Here is a 13,769-nt window from a genome sequence, read left to right as displayed (position 1 = left end):
CACCAGCTGATGGAGGAAGAAAAAGACCAAGTTTGGTTCGTTGATGAGTTGGCTTGTTATGTGGGTGAATGGACCACTGCTGCCCTATAGCTGCAGGCAGGAGTGGCCCTGGAAGAGCAAGGGGGAGAAATCTCAGCTTCAGGGGTAAATCTAGTCGTCCACTTTGTGTACAAACAGAGTGACCTGAAGTAAGAATGTACATGGACTCAAGGGTAGTGGCAAGAAGGAGAAACATTGTAAAATTAGGAAAAAAGGAAGTCTAGGGGAAAGACCTGTGGATGGACCCACGGAGGGGGCACAAAGTGTGAAAATTTTGTATCACGTGTTAATGTGATCAGTGAGACCCCCCCCAACCCCCGCCCCAGGGGTGGGGTGCAGCCAATCCTGCCCAGGCCAGAGGGAGCTCAACAGCAGAAGCAGCAGATGTCCACTAGAGTGACAAAGTTATTTTTGGAAACCAGTAGCCCAGAAAAATTTCCCTAGATTTGTACTTCTAAGACAGAGTTGAGAGATCATTTTGTCCAGGTTCTCACCAAAAAGGTAATTAACCAGCCTTCACTGAACACTTTCAAACGGGTTGCTCATTAACTCTCCGGGTGACCTGCCTCCCTTTAGGACAATGCAGTGCTCAGCAGTTTCTCCTTCTGTGACAGGTTGGGATTTTCTCCTCCTACCCTCCAAGGAAGGGCATCGTGCCTCCACATCTTTGGCTCCATGCCAAGCTAGGATCTAAAAGAAAGGATTTTGGTAAAAGAGAAGTGACATACGCTTTGTTAGCAGAATAACCCAGGGAACTTATTCTGCAAGAAATGATCCATTTTAGGACTTCCCTGGTGGCGCAGTGGTTAAGAATCCTCCTGCCAATGCAGGGGACACGGGTTCGAGCCCTGGTCAGGGAAGATCTCACATGCCGCGGAGCAACTAAGCCCATGCGCCACAGCTAGTGAGCCTGCACTCTAGAGCCCGCAAGCCACAACTACCGAGCCCGCCTGCCACAACTACTGAAGCCTGCACGCCTAGAGTCTGTGCTCTGCAACAAGAGAAGCCACCACAATGAGAAGCCTGCGCACCGCAACGACGAGTAGCCCCCGCTGTCCACAACTAGAGAAAGCCTGCGCGCAGAAACGAAGACCCAACACAGCCAAAAATAAGCAGATAAATAAAAACTTTTTTAAAAAAGAAATGATCCATTTTAACAAGAGAAAGAATTGTTTGACTGGTCAATGTTTCCCTTGGAGGGAAGTAAAGCCCTCTCCCTTACACACAAAATACCTCCACTACCATTGAGAGAATAATCAGAAGCAAATGGATGAAATGACCCAGAGGCTGGCTGGAGACAGGCGGTGGAGGGAGAGGAAGAAAACAAGGAGAAACCAGAGAGGGCGAGATTTCGGATGCCCACAGGGTTGGCTTCAATGGAAAAAGGAGTAAATTTTTCTATAACATTCTGGAGGTTCTGACTGTAGAGTTGATTGCCTAATGATGGTTTTACCTTCCCACCCTTTCAAATTTGAAGGGTTATACTTACCTTTAGCTTAAACCAGAATTAATTATTTCCGAGTATAACCCAAACATCTCTTGGTAGAGCCAGATTTAGAGGAAGGCCAGCACGGCAGTTGCCTGGGGTAAACCCTTGGCATTAATAAGAAAAGTGATACCAGTTAACTCAGTTTTCTGTAAGTGATGCCCTACATAAGAGGCAAGAGGTAAATTATCCCCACTCCTGCCAGAGTGGGCAATGCCCTTGGGTGCAAATTCTTGGGTCCTTTCTCTCTCTCTTCTCCTTCTGGGACCCCTATAATGCTAATGTTGTTGCATTTAATGTTGTCCCAGAGGTCTCTTAGGCTGTCTTCATTTCTTTTCATTCTTTTTTCTTTTCTGTTCTGTGACAGTGAATTCCACCATTCTGTCTTCCAGATCACTTATCCATTCTTCTGCCTCAGTTATTCTGCTATTGATTCCTTCTAGTGTATTTTTCATTTCACTTATTGTATTGTTCATCTCTGTTTGTTTGTTCTTTAATTCTTCTAAGTGTTTGTTGTTTAATTCTTCTAGGTCTTTGTTAAACGTTTCTTGCATCTTCTGGATCTTTGCCTCCTTTCTCTTTCTGAGGTCCTGGATCATCTTCTCTATCATTATTCTGAATTCTTTTTCTGGAAGGTTGCCTATCTCCACTTCATTTAGTTGTTTTTCTGGGGTTTTATCTTGTTCCTTCATCTGGTACAAAGTCCTCTGCCTTTTCATTTCGTCTATCTTTCTGTGAATCCAAACAGTTTCTATGGAGTATTTCTGCAAACGTGTAAATCACAAGATGCAGCCACAGGCATGACACCAACTCAAAACCAGCTGGTAACTCTGATATGCTTCCCTGAAGTCAGCAGCTGCAGTCAGCTGAAATTGTGAAGCCACATCACAGCAGGGGAAGACTGCTTACCCAGAAGGACAGATTTATTTTATTGTCTAATATTTAAGCAGTTTAATATGCTTCCCAATAAATTGTTTGAATGCTTCAGAAAAGAGCATGTAACAAATACATGCAATAAATCCCTCATTTTAACATAAAGGCATATGTATAACAGAGCATCTGTTTCTCTCCATCTATAATTAGCAGGTGTTTAGAGGATCCTGGTTTGAAGGGGTATCCACATCTCTCAGTCCCCAGACACCTGGCCTCAATAGCCTGTGGGTACAAATGGGGCCACATTATCATTAATGCCCAAACCACAAAAGCTCTTTGCTCTGGCCAGCAGCACCTCAGAGGCTTGGCCACCCCTTCCCCAGAGTCTCTGAATGAGGGACCTCTTTGTGCCCAAGGACAAGCCTCCCTCTCGGCCTCCTCCGCAGCCAGCCACTGCCCACATGCCTCCTCACTGGGGGCCCAGAACTGCGCTGCTTCTGGGCTCTGTGGTGACTGAGGCCTTTCCTGATGCCCTCAGCCAGGTGCTCTTTGCTGGGGGCCCCAGAGCTCTCAGGCAATGACAGCTGGAAACCAGGGGATGGAGGAGTGGAGGATGAATGCCCCCCTCTAGCTCCACACCATGTCCTGTCACCTGGACTTCAGAGGGGCAGAGAGGTGTCCAGAGTCTCCCCACATCCTTGAGCTTCTGGCCCTGCACCTGTCTCCACCAAGACCCCAGACCAGTTCCTCCTGCAGGGCTGGGACACATGGCCACTCCATTCCTTCTCCTCTCCTCTCTCACTTCCTCCCTCTCCTGAATTTTCGTGTGTGTGTGTGTGTGTGTGTGTGTGTGTGTGTGTGTGTGTGTTCCACAAGGGCAGGGATTTTTTTGCCTGTTTCATCCACCATTGTATCTTTATTGCCCAGAAGAGTACCCAGCAAATAATAGACACTTAAGAAACTTTGTAGACTGAATGGGAAAAAAGTGAATCCAAGAAACCCTCCTGCCTCCTCCTGCAGCACCAAAGCCCATGCCCCCATGTGTATCCTTTCAGACAGAGCCCACCGGGATACCAGTCCACCAGTTTTACAGCTCAGCTAGGCTCAGCCAGGACATGCACTGCATGAGGATGTGGGATCATAGCTGTGTTATGAGCACGCACTGGCCTCAGCAGCCTGGGTCTACAAAATGGGCACAAGTCACAGGGGCTCCAGTTCCCGTCCCACTCAACAATAGGAGGTCCAACCTTCCCAAATACTCTGGGGATCCACAGGGGATGTTGAGTGTTTCCTTATGCCATCCTGTGCCCCTTGCCACCTCGGCTGGCCTTCTGCCCCTGTTTCTGCTCTGCTCTCTCTATCCACCTACTGCCTGCTCTGTGACAGCCTGTCCCTAGCCTCCCTCAAGCTAACCCTCCTCATGCCTAACACGGGCAGGGCAGCTGCGCTCAGGTGCATGGCCTGACCTTGGCCACCACTCCTGCCTCATTTCCTCTCTTTGCTCATCAACCTGTAGTCCCTTGAGCCTTCGTTCTGTTCCAACAATGAATCAGGCTCATTCCCGCTGCAGACTTTTGCTCATCCTGGGACACTCAGGCTCTTTGCTGCCTGGCTGGCTTCTTCTGATCTTTACTGCCTTTCCTAATGCTGCTCCGGGAGACCTTCTCTAAGCACACCATCTACAGGAGGCCCCAGCTCCTCACTGGCACCTCAGCCTGTTTTATGGTCCTTGTAAGACCTGTCACTATCTGAATTGCTCTTGTTCATTTATTTTTGCTTGTGTATCAAGTATCTCCTTCAGTAGACTGTAAGCCCCATGAGAACAAGGACTTTGTTCCATTCACCACTGTATCCCAACTTTTAGAAATCTGGTGCTCAATTAAAATCCACTGGATGTTAAATGTTGAATATCCTCCCTACCTGGAGTCCAGGTACGACAACCACCAACCCCAGACAGGAGAGGTTTCCCTCCTCCCAGCTTTAGGCCTAACTCTGAGGCTCTGGTATTCTATGATGGGGTCTGGCTCTTCCCAGCCTGCCTGATGGTAGAACTGTTGACCTCCTCAGGGGAGACCCCCACAGGGGTATGGCCTGGCCCTTAGCCCCAGCCAACCCAGACAGAATTCTCCAACTTCAGGACATTTCTTAGTGATGGTCATTAGGGTTGAAGACTGCTCTGTGAGGGCATTAGCAGTCTGGTTAAAGTCAAGCCCTTCCAAATCCAGGCCAGTTTCTTTTCAGTCAGTCAGAGTGAAGACAGGGCCAGGCCTGTGAGCTTCCTCAGAGTGTCGGTGCCCTGATCTGTGGGCGTATGAACCACACGCACGCGCACACACACATGCACAAGACACAGACCATCAAAATCCATTCTGAGAAACTGAGGCTCAGCTCTACGCAAACGTGCACCTCATTAACATTGGAAGCAGACCATCTACTTCACTCCGGGCATGGATTGGTCAGTGACTCACGGGGCCTCCCCTGGAAGGACAAGTGGAAATTTGCTGGTCATCCATGGTCATCCATGTAACTCAGATCTCCTCTTGGTGTTTTGCCCAGAATATCAATCAGCCTTGGCACAAAGGTGAATTCAAGTGTCCAACTCAACTGCTTCTACTTTTCAAAAGGCGATGTTTTCAGGTCTGGCCATCAAGGTTTCACAAGGCCTCCAGGCCTCCACGACACCCCGTTACAGCCCTGCCCTGGGCCTTCCTGTTGTGAAATGCTGCCTCATCTCCTCTGGTGCACAAACCCCGGGGACACTTGATGACCTGGGAATAATGCCTTTAGCTCTTTTAGCCTCTCTATGATAATTATTAAAATGTTAGCAATAAAAGCACAGAAGATGACTCTTTAAGTGTTTTCACAGTCAGAAATCAAAGGGGAGAAGGAAACCTTTTAAAATCAGAGCAGACCAAGAGTGGATCATGTGCCGACAAATGAGTGAGGAATGCAGGCTGGGTGCGGGGGGCCGGCAGGTGGAGGGAGGACATACAATCACTTCTGCCTGCAGAGGGGAGGGCCCGGGTAGTGTTCACCAGTTACCCAGGCCTGTGTCTCTTCCCTCTGACACTATTTTCAGTGTCTTTAATCAACAGGAAATTGTATCACAGTCATTGGGGAAAAAGGGATCCAAAAAGCCTGGAATGTAGAATGAGTAGGAAAGAAATGAGTTTCCTTGTTTTCAAGTATTAAGGTAGACACAAGAACTGTGAATAAATGAGCAGAACTTAGCTGGAAATTCCTGTAGGAGGGTAGCATACACAGTGCTATCTGGATAACATTCTTGGCCTGCCCTCCCTCCTGTGAACAGAACATCCCTGAAATGGCCATCAGCAAAGGCGAAAACTCACATCAGCCCCAGACATTAGCTGTCCACACCAAGGGAACTTGAGGACTTCCTGCCAGACTGTGCTCTGAGGGGCCAAACAGAAGGCGTCATTGAGAAAATGCAGCCTGCTACCCCATCCATTAGGGACCATGGGTTTGGGACAAAGTAAGAGATGCTGGCTGCCCCGGGATTCCCCCCCCACCCCACCCCTGTTCAGCAGGCAAGGGCTGGAGGCCAGGGTGACCCAAGGGGATGATGGAGTGAGAGTGCTTCCCTGCAGTTTTCACACCACCCCAAGTGCACGCTGGGTACCTGGCTGGTCACACCTGGCTCGGCCACCCAGAAGCCCCGAGAAGCAGTTGGTGGTTCCATGAAGCAGAAAAGTATGCCAGCACCCTGCCAGGAATTCCCTAAAGCCTTTTATTAACTTATTTGCAGTGGTTATGTCTTTTTGAGAATTTAAAAGCAGTAAGACTCCATTTTTCCCCTTTTCTAAAAATCCATCGATGCAGGAGGCGCTGAGTCTCCAGGAGTGGTAGCTCAGCTCCCGTTTTCTCCCACTCCTCCAGAGCTTCTGATGTCTGAAATGATCATTCCCACTGTGTGCCCTGTCAATTTTCCTTCATTCCTTTGATCTGAGCCTGAATGACCCTCTGGGAAAGATTCTGGCAGGAACTCTTCCACATAACGTGATTCATTGTTGGATAGGCAAAAAACACGATATCCATTTCTTCCCCTCCTGAGTACAAGGTCATTTGAGGAAAAGGTCACAGGAATTAAGCAAGTGGATATGAAACGGTCATGTTTCTCAGTGACAAAGAGGACCAGAGAATGTGGCATTAGCTCCTTAGGCAAACGGGCTCCCCAGTCATTCACATCCAAGCTAGACTTTGCCATCAGGCCCTGACACACTGCTCCCTGCAGCGCCAAACCAATTATTGCCAGGCAAAGAGCAGACCAGAAAACAGGCTGAGAAGGAGGCGAGCCACATTCACCCATCAGATTCCTCTGAGAATGAGTGGCAGACACTGCCCCCGCCACCTCCTAATATCATCCCACATGGAAAAATGAAACAAAGGAAATCAAGATTCCACCTTCACAGCCACACTGGGCAGACAGACTTTCCTCTGTAAGGATGAGGCAAAGAAACCTCGTAGGATCTGGGAAGATTCTGCAGCTCAAAAGCTAAATATTCCCCAAAGGTTCTGAGGAAGCTGCCTCCCCTGGGGGAAAAAAAATAAGATTTACTGCAGAGCACGTTTTTTTTTTTTTTTTTTTGCGGTACGTGCGTCTCACTGCTGTGGCCTCTCCCATTGCGGAGCACAGACTCCGGACCGGACCGGGGCATGAACCCATGTCCCCTGCATCGGCAGGCGGACTCTCAACCACTGCGCCACCAGGGAAGCCCCAGAACAAGTTTTTTAAAAAACATCTGAATATCTGTTTCAACTTCTCAATAAGATTCCAGAGAACTCTGGAAAAGATCTAGAAAGTAGAAAATATCAGAATAAAGAGGCAGAAATCTGAGAACAGGAAGTACAGCAGGGAGACAGAAACCACAATAGCTGGGTTAAAACCCACGAGGAAGGCTGTAAGTAGCAGACAAGACACTGGAGAAAATAAAATTAACATGGTCAAGGGTAAAATGGTAAAGAGATGAAAAGGAAAGAGGAAGGCAGTCAGACACAGGAGATATAACCTGGGGGTAATAGGAATTCTGGAGAGAAAAGAATAGATATAGCAAAAGCAGTAATCAAAGACATGGGAAGAGGAAACTTTTCTGGTACACAGAAAGAACTCAGTTGAAAATGAGAGTATGTTCTGAGTCCTGAGGAAAGTTTATGAAAAGAGGACCACATTTAGACACACCATGGTGGAATTCTCAAAGTAAAAAAAGTTAAGAAAATTTCTGGGACACACACACACACACACACATACAAACACACCCTTGGAACAGGAAATTTCTGAAGGGGGAGAAAGATTTTACTTTTCATATCCTTAGCTCTGTTGTTTATTTGGTTGGTTGGTTTTTAAAACACTATGTCTATTTAAAAATATTTTTTAAAAGAAGTTTCAATTGGGGCGAGGGGTGGTAAATAAGGATCTTATAGACAAATGGGAAATAAAAACAAAGAGCCTAATTTAAAATGATCTCAGATTTCTCACAACATCCAGAGAAGTATTGATAAATGTCAATTTTTTAACCTCAACTTGTTAGAAAAACATTTTATTTTGTTAATATATATAAATATTATACATAATATTTTAACAGGATAAAGGATATAAAATATTTAAATTTTCTTAGATCTTCGGACATTCACGATGCATGATAATTACCTTTACTACATTCAATGCACTTTAATGTTTTCTATCCTTGTCTATATCATTTTATATATTTTTTAAAATGCACTCACAATCTATTAAATGGAGTGGGTTGTGACCTATAGTTTGAAATACACTGATCTAGAAAAACCTAAAGGAAAAGCCATGTTGTCATTCATGACGAAGGTAACAAAAAGACCTTCTCAGGTGTGGAAGTTGTTAAAAAAATAATCGCTCCAAGTACTCTTCTTGAATAAATCACATACTCTTCTTGAAAATGTATGCTAGGACACAGGAAAAAAATCAGATGCAAAAACTTATAAATGAGAAAAAAAAATACAACTTGAAGCAGCTGCTTAGAGGTTCAGGGAAAAAACTTTCATATATTCTCCAAAACAATGTGAAAATGTGAATCTACCATCTTTTTTGGCAATATCTTAAAAAAATTAAAATGTGCGTACTCACCTCAATCTTGGAAATCCGAAAACAAAGACACCAGTATATAAAGATATATGAACTATGATGTTTCTTGTAGCAATGTGTATAGTGGCAAAAATAACTAACAGTGACTGACGTGTCCAACAACAAGTTAATGGTTTAATAAGTTATGGTGTATTTATGCTAAAGAAATAACCATCACGTTGCTATTTCTAATAAATTAGCTATCATCCCATTTCTGCAAAGCATAGAGGGGGAACTTATTAAAGGGTTTACATCTGCATGTATTTATGTGAGCAGAGAGAAAGATGTGGAAGGAAAAAAGCAAATTGTGAAGGCTGGTTAATTCTAAAGGGTGGGAGCAGTAAGGAAAGAAAGGGAGATCACTGGCTGCTCTGAAACACTTTTCAACTGACTTGTTGCAGTAAATATGCCTTACTTTGAAAATTTTAATCCAATTAAAAAAATTATCCTCTTGTTCAAGGGCATTAAACTTAACTTAAAACTTAACGTGGGCTTCCCTGGTGGCGCAGTGGTTGAGAGTCCACCTGCCGATGGAGGGGACACGGGTTCGTGCCCCAGTCCGGGAAGATCCCACATGCCGCGGAGTGGCTGGGCCCGTGAGCCGTGGCCGCTGAGCCTGCGCGTCCGGAGCCTGTGCTCCGCAACGGGAGAGGCCACAGCAGTGAGAGGCCCGCGAACCAGGAAAAAAAAAAAAAAAACTTAACGTTATAAGTTTAGTTATATAACTTAAAGTTAATACATATGCATTACTCTAAATAATGATATTTTTAATAGTTTCAAATTGAAGATTCAAAAAAGGTATTTTTCCTTCAAAGATATTAGCTATTATAAATAAAAATGATGAAGTTTACAATCTCAGAAAAAATTAAGAAAAAGTGGGACTGGGTGGGGGCAAATTTATTTTCCACAACAGGGAGCAAAAAATATAGTTCTATAAGGACTATGATCAATGACTATCATATCAAAAACCTCTGAAAACCTTTACGGTAAATAAGAGTAGAATTAATAAAGAATTCTAATTCTTGCTTTCTAAATTATTAAGGATTACAGGCTAAAAAGAAAATTAAGAGCAAAATGTGTTAGGCCTAAAACTAAGGCCCAATATATTTTTTTTAATTAATTAATTAATTAATTTTTTGGCTGTGTTGGGTCTTCGTTGCTGTGCGCGGGCTTCCTCTAGTTGCAGCAAGCAGGGGCTACTCTTTGCTGCAGTGTGTGAGCTTCTCATTGCAGTGGCTTCTCTTTATTGCAGAGCACAGGCTCTAGGCTCGCGGGCTCTAGAGCTCAGGCTCAGTAGTTGTGGTGCATGGGCTTTGTTGCTCCGTGGCATGTGGGATCTTCCCAGACCAGGGCTTGAACCTGTGTCCTCTGCATTGGCAGGCAGATTCTTAACGACTGCACCACCAGAGAAGTTGTAAGACCCAATATTAAGTGTTGCTTTGATACGCGGTGAAACTGGGAGGGCCTTGAATGGCCTAACTATAAGTTCTCTTCCCTACTCTCCTCCCTCCAGTAAGGTCCCCTAGCCGAATAACCCTCCTTATCAAGGGGACCAGGAGAAGGTCCTTGGGTTTCAGTTCCCTCTAACCTGCACAATTATTCAAATAAGCCAATAACATCCTCCCATGAAAACCAGGGTTTATCTCACCCTTTTGATACTATAACACTTGCCTCCCACAGCCCCTGGTTGTTCACTCTGTTTCTGAGTGTAACCCCCATATGGCCCTGCATAGTGTGCTGTGCCCTCCTCCCCTGGACAGTAAGCATATGTGACTAATAAAACTGCCCAGAATTGGGTGTCATGTGTTCAGCCATGAATGGTAATCCTTCCCTCACCAATGGGGTGAACAGGAGGTGATTAAAACACAAGAAGATATAAAAAAGCAGAAGGCATCAAATAAGTTGACAAAAGCTGTGCCAACCCTGGTACTGCAGAGAGAAACAGAAAATAGAAGATTTTATCAATTCAACAGAAGGTAGAAAAGGAGAAAAAAAGTGGAGCAAAAGGATGATGAGCAGAAAATATAGCATAATAGTAAAAGAAAGTCCAAATAAATAATTAATACCAATAAATGTGAACTGCTTAAACAGACTTCAGAAGACACGCATTATCACATTGGGTAAAAAATAGAAATTCTATTGTATGTTATTAATTTTTTCTATAATTCTGGAATAATCTCAGCTATCATATCTTCAATGTTACTTCCCTGACATTTTCTTTATTCTTTTCTTCTGCAAGTCCTATTGGACATATTTCGGAGTCTCTCAAGCTATTCTCCTGCCCTTTGAACTGCTTTCTCTTATTTTTAACCTCTTTATTTCTCCTTGCTGCATTCTGTGTAGATTCTTTAGAACTATCTTCCAATTCACTACTTTTATCTTCAACTATATTGGTATAAAATTCATCCCATCTTTTGAGATATTTTTTATTTCATGACTATACTTTTATTTTTTTTTAGATTTATAATTGCTTATATTTTGTATCTATATGTTCATTTCATCTGCATTGACTCCTATTTTCTTGTCAAATGTTGTCTTCATTTATCTCTTTGAGCATCCTTATTTTCAAATCTTTGCTAGGTTAGTCCAAAAAGTCGAACTCATCTGTGAGCTCATATTTCACTTGTTGAGTTGGTTGTCTTTTATGGTATTTGATTTCTTCATCTGCTCATATGCTTTGGGATTTTGGTTTACAGGCTCATTATGGCAGGGAGCTTTTGATTTTGCTTTGTGCTCTGTTTTTCTTTCTTGTCTGGTGGATTTAATTTTATGGTCATATCCACAAGATTAGTCCAGAACTGGTCTTTTTTTTTTTTTCTCAGAACTGGTCTTTTGATGGCCACTGTGAACTTGTGCTCTTCACTGATTTGGGGGTCTTGCAGACTCAGTCACAGGGTTGACTCACTTCTTGGTTGTGAAGCTGTCATTCCTCTGCTGTCTCCTTAGGCTTACAGTTTTGTCCATAGCTCCTTAGAGCTGGTCAGTTGTCCTTTTTTTTAGCCTCCTTTCACAAGTAAGGTGGCCTCACTCCAGTCCCTGGTTTCAGCCAGAGAGTCTGGCTCTATCCTCTCTTCCATGCGCAACATTTTAGCTCCCACTACCCCACAGGCTTTTGGCTTTGGCCTTACTCAACACCAGTTAGTTTTCCTTCTTGTCTGCTGAGATGTTTATCCTGTTTTCTGGCCTGCTTATGTCTTATTAATGCCTTTTGAAACTTTTTCTCTCATTGTTATATGTTTGGAGCATACAGAGGGTATGTCAAAACATGAACTTTCCAGCCTTCTTCTTGGAGATGGAGCTTCTACTTACAATGGAAACATACCCGCAGATACATTTCGGGGTGAAAGAGCAAAGCACTGAGACTGCAACCCTGGGAGTCCAAGTAATGGGCATTTTGTCTGGGCTTAGGGGACTGGGCAGGGATGTGGACCAGACCAGTAAAACCCCATCTGGACAACTTCTATTTACAGACCAGCTTCCTACAGAGACCCCATGTGGCAGTAAGATGATTTGCTGGAGCAGAATGTTCTACCCAAAGTGCTTTCCTACTCCCCTGCTTGGAGCTGGGAGCCAAACTGACATCTCCTTTGTGAACTGCATGTGTCCACCACAGGCTTTTTAGACAACTCAGAGGACCAAAGAGAAAGATAGTACTGTATATGGGCTCTCAGCTGGCTAAATAGAAAAATGAAAGAGCTATGGCTTTTTCATTTTGGAATAATCCATACTGTTGACACACAATATATACAAAATAATGGAGAAAGAAAAATAACAAAGATATAGTGGAGCATTTAAATTCTTCTCCAGAAAAAGATTCATAAATTTCAATATTGACCCAAAAAAGAAGCACAAAATTCTGAATAGATCAATAACCAAAAAGAAAAGAAAAAAAAAAAAAGAAGTTACTGAAGAAAGCTCCCTAAAAGACTCTTGGGTTCTGTGCTTTTGTTGACAAGACTTTTCTAATGGTTAAGGAACGGGAATGTCTATTGTTGTTATGTACAACAATTCCTATTGTTGTATAAATTATTTCAAAACACAGAATAAAGAAACAATGCTCCGGGCTTCCCTGGTGGCGCAGTGGTTGAGAGTCCGCCTGCCGATGCAGGGGACGTGGGTTCACGCCCCAGCCCGGGAAGATCCCACATGTCGCGGAGCGGCAAGGCCCGTGAGCCATGGCCGCTGAGCATGCGCGTCCGCAGCCTGTGCTCCGCAACGGGAGAGGCCACGACAGTGAGAGGCCCGCGTACTGCAAAAAACAAAAAAAAGAAATAATGCTCCTCAATTTGTGATGTAAACTCTGATTCTTAAGTCTACAAAAAAAAAAGTAAAGAAAGCCATAGACCAGGGATTGCAAACTCAAGTGTCTGTAAGCTCCAGAAACTATAAATGGGTGAAGTCGACTGGTGTGTGAAATGACTGGGGAAAGTGGGAGCTACAGGAACTGAAAAGTGTGCACCTCTTATTCAAGAATTCAAAACCAAATGCTTCAAAATCCTGTGCTGGTCACATAAACAAGTCCCATGAGTCACCAGTTTGCAGCCTCTGGTACAGGTTGATCTCTGTTATAAGATAGATGTAAAAATCCTAAATAAAATACTAGCAAGTTAAATTCAACCTATACTACAAGTTTTTAAAAGCCTACTAAGACCAAGTTACATTTACTCTAAGGGATGCAAAAACGTTTTAATATGTGGAAATTATTTTTAAAATAATCCATCATCTCACATTGAAAAAACCTATATGATCATTTCAATAGATGTTGGAACTTAATACGTGACAAAGGGAGGCCCAGGAATCCAGAGCTGGGTTGGGTGTGAGCTGGCAAAGTATGTCCCAAATGTTGCATATAGGGGTGAAGCCAGGCCCAGGCCCAGCAGACAGACAGCCCAGTGAAGTGTCGATCCAAAGAACTGGACACAGAAGCAGAAATTAGATAAAGGCAAGAAGACAGGGCCTGCGGAGATGCTTGGGAAGCACAGCCTGGGGACTTTACTGCAGGAGCCTCCCTGTCATCTGGTCCTGAGTCAAGTTTGGACTCTAGCTGCTGAAAACACTGGAGACATTTGAAAACATTCAGCATTCACATATCATAATATTTCTCCTAAAACTAAGGTCTAAGGATAATGTCGTCACATGAGAAAGGACACATCACAGAAGCAGCCAACTTAAAACTAAAAAATGCTTTCCCGCTCTGATTTTCTGAGGAGCCATTTTGTATTTTCAAGACTTCCTACAATAAAAGAAAATGAAGTACAG

At 43.9% G+C, this 13,769-nt stretch overlaps 1 protein-coding gene across 1 annotated transcript in view; it reads left to right on the top strand.

Moving 5' to 3' along the window:
* Positions 1-5,219: 5,219 nt before the first annotated feature.
* Positions 5,220-13,769, top strand: part of XYLT2 (xylosyltransferase 2) — a 28,207-nt gene continuing 19,657 nt past the window's right edge. The window contains exon 1 of the mRNA XM_032616204.1: positions 5,220-5,338. The gene's annotated coding sequence lies outside the window, so the exon portion shown is untranslated. The remainder of the gene's footprint in view (positions 5,339-13,769) is intronic.

This window comes from Phocoena sinus, chromosome 20 (assembly GCF_008692025.1).
Source record: "Phocoena sinus isolate mPhoSin1 chromosome 20, mPhoSin1.pri, whole genome shotgun sequence".
Classification (NCBI taxonomy): Eukaryota; Metazoa; Chordata; class Mammalia; order Artiodactyla; family Phocoenidae; genus Phocoena; species Phocoena sinus.
Note: the sequence above shows the minus strand (reverse complement) of the source record. Positions and strands in the feature narration are given on the sequence as shown.